The 5,000-nt window shown below is 34.0% G+C and overlaps 1 pseudogene; it reads right to left on the bottom strand.

The window, feature by feature from the left end:
* LOC121558338 overlaps positions 1-5,000 on the bottom strand; it is a 91,184-nt pseudogene that overhangs the window by 52,920 nt on the left and 33,264 nt on the right.

Raw genomic sequence — 5,000 nt, 5'->3', positions numbered from 1 at the left:
TCTGTATGGTGTTTCTATAGTTTAGTCTGTATGGTGTTTCTATAGTTTAGTCTGTATGGTGTTTCTATAGTTTAGTCTGTATGGTGTTTCTATAGTTTAGTCTGTATGGTGTCTCTATAGTTTAGTCTGTATGGTGTTTCTATAGTTTAGTCTGTATGGTGTTTCTATAGTTTAGTCTGTATGGTGTTTCTATAGTTTAGTCTGTATGGTGTTTCTATAGTTTAGTCTGTATGGTGTTTCTATAGTTTAGTCTGTATGGTGTTTCTATAGTTTAGTCTGTATGGTGTTTCTATAGCTTAGTCTGTATGGTGTTTCTATAGTTTAGTCTGTATGGTGTTTCTATAATTTAGTCTGTATGGTGTTTCTATAGTATAGTCTGTATGGTGTTTCTATAGTTTAGTCTGTATGGTGTTTCCATAGTTTAGTCTGTATGGTGTTTCTATAGTTTAGTCTGTATGGTGTTTCTATAGTTTAGTCTGTATGGTGTTTCTATAGTTCAGTCTGTATGGTGTTTCTATAGTTTAGTCTGTATGGTGTCTCTATATTTTAGTCTGTATGGTGTTTCTATAGTTTAGTCTGTATGGTGTTTATATAGTTTAGTCTGTATGGTGTTTCTATAGTTTAGTCTGTATGGTGTTTCTATAGTTTAGTCTGTATGGTGTTTCTATAGTGTAGTCTGTATGGTGTCTCTATAGTTTAGTCTGTATGGTGTTTCTATAGTTTAGTCTGTATGGTGTTTCTATAGTTTAGTCTGTTATGGTGTTTCTATAGTTTAGTCTGTATGGTGTTTCTATAGTTTAGTCTGTATGGTGTTTCTATAGTTTAGTCTGTATGGTGTTTCTATAGTTTAGTCTGTATGGTGTTTCTATAGTTTACTCTGCATGGTGTCTCTATAGTTTAGTCTGTATGGTGTTTCTATAGTTTAGTCTGTATGGTGTTTCTATAGTTTAGTCTGTATGGTGTTTCTATAGTTTAGTCTGTATGGTGTTTCTATAGTTTAGTCTGTATGGTGTTTCTATAGTTTAGTCTGTATGGTGTTTCTATAGTTTAGTCTGTATGGTGTTTCTATAGTTTAGTCTGTATGGTGTTTCTATAGTTTAGTCTGTATGGTGTTTCTATAGTTTAGTCTGTATGGTGTCTCTATAGTTTAGTCTGTATGGTGTTTCTATAGTTTAGTCTGTATGGTGTTTCTATAGTTTAGTCTGTATGGTGTTTCTATAGTTTAGTCTGTATGGTGTTTCTATAGTTTAGTCTGTATGGTGTTTCTATAGTTTAGTCTGTATGGTGTTTCTATAGTTTACTCTGCATGGTGTCTCTATAGTTTAGTCTGTATGGTGTTTCTATAGTTTAGTCTGTATGGTGTTTCTATAGTTTAGTCTGTATGGTGTTTCTATAGTTTAGTCTGTATGGTGTTTCTATAATTTAGTCTGTATGGTGTTTCTATAGTTTAGTCTGTATGGTGTCTCTATAGTTTAGTCTGTATGGTGTTTCTATAGTTTAGTCTGTATGGTGTTTCTATAGTTTAGTCTGTATGGTGTTTCTATAGTTTAGTCTGTATGGTGTTTCTATAGTTTAGTCTGTATGGTGTTTCTATAGTTTAGTCTGTATGGTGTTTCTATAGTTTAGTCTGTATGGTGTTTCTATAGTTTAGTCGTCTGTATGGTGTTTCTATAGTTTAGTCTGTATGGGGTTTCTATAGTTTAGTCTGTATGGTGTTTCTATAGTTTAGTCTCTATGGTGTTTCTATAGTTTAGTCTGTATGGTGTTTCTATAGTTTAGTCTGTATGGTGTCTCTATAGTTTAGTCTGTATGGTGTTTCTATAGTTTAGTCTGTATGGTGTTTCTATAGTTTAGTCTGTATGGTGTTTCTATAGTTTAGTCTGTATGGTGTCTCTATAGTTTAGTCTGTATGGTGTTTCTATAGTTTAGTCTGTATGGTGTTTCTATAGTTTAGTCTGTATGGTGTTTCTATAGTTTAGTCTGTATGGTGTTTCTATAGTTTAGTCTGTATGGTGTTTCTATAGTTTAGTCTGTATGGTGTTTCTATAGTTTAGTCTGTATGGTGTCTCTATGGTTTAGTCTGTATGGTGTTTCTATAGTTTAGTCTGTATGGTGTTTCTATAGTTTAGTCTGTATGGTGTTTCTATAGTTTAGTCTGTATGGTGTTTCTATAGTTTAGTCTGTATGGTGTTTCTATAGTTTAGTCTGTATGGTGTTTCTATAGTTTAGTCTGTATGGTGTTTCTATAGTTTAGTCTGTATGGTGTTTCTATAGCTTAGTCTGTATGGTGTTTCTATAGTTTAGTCTGTATGGTGTTTCTATAATTTATTCTGTATGGTGTTTCTATAGTATAGTCTGTATGGTGTTTCTATAGTTTAGTCTGTATGGTGTTTCTATAGTTTAGTCTGTATGGTGTTTCTATAGTTTAGTCTGTATGGTGTTTCTATAGTTTAGTCTGTATGGTGTTTCTATAGTTTAGTCTGTATGGTGTTTCTATAGTTTAGTCTGTATGGTGTTTCTATAGTTTAGTCTGTATGGTGTTTCTATAGTTTAGTCTGCATGGTGTCTCTATAGTTTAGTCTGTATGGTGTTTCTATAGTTTAGTCTGTATGGTGTTTCTATAGTTTAGTCTGTATGGTGTTTATATAGTTTAGTCTGTATGGTGTTTCTATAGTTTAGTCTGTATGGTGTTTCTATAGTTTAGTCTGTATGGTGTTTCTATAGCTTAGTCTGTATGGTGTTTCTATAGTTTAGTCTGTAGGGTGTTTCTATAATTTAGTCTGTATGGTGTTTCTATAGTTTAGTCTGTATGGTGTCTCTATAGTTTAGTCTGTATGGTGTTTCTATAGTTTAGTCTGTATGGTGTTTCTATAGTTTAGTCTGTATGGTGTTTCTATAGTTTAGTCTGTATGGTGTTTCTATAGTTTAGTCTGTATGGTGTTTCTATAGTTTAGTCTGTATGGTGTTTCTATAGTTTAGTCTGTATGGTGTTTCTATAGTTTAGTCGTCTGTATGGTGTTTCTATAGTTTAGTCTGTATGGGGTTTCTATAGTTTAGTCTGTATGGTGTTTCTATAGTTTAGTCTCTATGGTGTTTCTATAGTTTAGTCTGTATGGTGTTTCTATAGTTTAGTCTGTATGGTGTCTCTATAGTTTAGTCTGTATGGTGTTTCTATAGTTTAGTCTGTATGGTGTTTCTATAGTTTAGTCTGTATGGTGTTTCTATAGTTTAGTCTGTATGGTGTTTCTATAGTTTAGTCTGTATGGTGTCTCTATAGTTTAGTCTGTATGGTGTTTCTATAGTTTAGTCTGTATGGTGTTTCTATAGTTTAGTCTGTATGGTGTTTCTATAGTTTAGTCTGTATGGTGTTTCTATAGTTTAGTATGTATGGTGTCTCTATAGTTTAGTTTATGGTGTTTCTATAGTTTAGTCTGAATGGTGTTTCTATAGTTTAGTCTGTATGGTGTTTCTATAGTTTAGTCTGTATGGTGTTTCTATAATTTAGTCTGTATGGTGTTTCTATAGTATAGTCTGTATGGTGTTTCTATAGTTTAGTCTGTATGGTGTTTCTATAGTTTAGTCTGTATGGTGTCTCTATAGTTTAGTCTGTATGGTGTTTCTATAGTTTAGTCTGTATGGTGTTTCTATAGTTTAGTCTGTATGGTGTTTCTATAGTTTAGTCTGTATGGTGTTTCTATAGTTTAGTCTGTATGGTGTCTCTATAGTTTAGTCTGTATGGTGTTTCTATAGTTTAGTCTGTATGGTGTCTCTATAGTTTAGTCTGTATGGTGTCTCTATAGTTTAGTCTGTATGGTGTTTCTATAGTTTAGTCTGTATGGTGTTTCTATAGTTTAGTCTGTATGGTGTTTCTATAGTTTAGTCTGTATGGTGTTTCTATAGTTTAGTCTGTATGGTTTACCTCTCTAGTTTAGTCTGTATGGTGTTTCTATAGTTTAGTCTGTATGGTGTCTCTATAGTTTAGTCTGTATGGTGTCTCTATAGTTTAGTCTGTATGGTGTTTCTATAGTTTAGTCTGTATGGTGTTTCTATAGTTTAGTCTGTATGGTGTCTCTATAGTTTAGTCTGTATGGTGTCTCTATAGTTTAGTCTGTATGGTGTTTATATAGTTTAGTCTGTATGGTGTTTCTATAGTTTAGTCTGTATGGTGTTTCTATAGTTTAGTCTGTATGGTGTTTCTATAGTTTAGTCTGTATGGTGTCTCTATAGTTTAGTCTGTATGGTGTCTCTATAGTTTAGTCTGTATGGTGTTTCTATAGTTTAGTCTGTATGGTGTTTCTATAGTTTAGTCTGTATGGTGTGTTTCTGTCTGTCTGTGTGTGTCAAGGGGTCTGAGTACTTTCCCGAATGCACTGTACACTAACTGAGAGATAGAGGGATGAGGTAGAGAATTATAGAGGGATGAGGTAGAGAATTATAGAGGGATGAGGTAGAGAATTATAGAGGGATGAGATAGAGAATTATAGAGGGATGAGGTAGAGAATTATAGAGGGATGAGGTAGAGAATTATAGAGGGATGAGGTATAGATGGATGAGGTGAGAATTATAGAGGGATGAGGTAGAGAATTATAGAGGGATGAGGTAGAGAATTATAGAGGGATGAGGTAGATAATTATAGAGGGATGAGGTAGAGAATTATAGAGGGATGAGGTAGAGAATTATAGAGGGATGAGGTAGAGAATTATAGAGGGATGAGGTAGAGAATTATAGAGGGATGAGGTAGAGAATTATAGAGGGATGAGGTAGAGAATTATAGAGGGATGAGGTAGAGAATTAAAGAGGGATGAGGGTGAGAATTATACTCACAGATCAAACAGTAGGTAGTGGAAGCCTTCCTCTGATATGCTGTCATGAAGCCTCACTGAGAAGACAGGAAGAGACAGGGAATATAGGGGGAATAGAGGGGGAATAGAGGGGAATAGAGAGGGAATAGAGAGGGGAATAGAGAGGGAATAGAGAGGGAATAGAGGGGGAATAGAGGG

Source organism: Coregonus clupeaformis, unplaced genomic scaffold (assembly GCF_020615455.1).
Source record: "Coregonus clupeaformis isolate EN_2021a unplaced genomic scaffold, ASM2061545v1 scaf0916, whole genome shotgun sequence".
NCBI classification, from domain to species: domain Eukaryota; kingdom Metazoa; phylum Chordata; class Actinopteri; order Salmoniformes; family Salmonidae; genus Coregonus; species Coregonus clupeaformis.
Note: the sequence above shows the minus strand (reverse complement) of the source record. Positions and strands in the feature narration are given on the sequence as shown.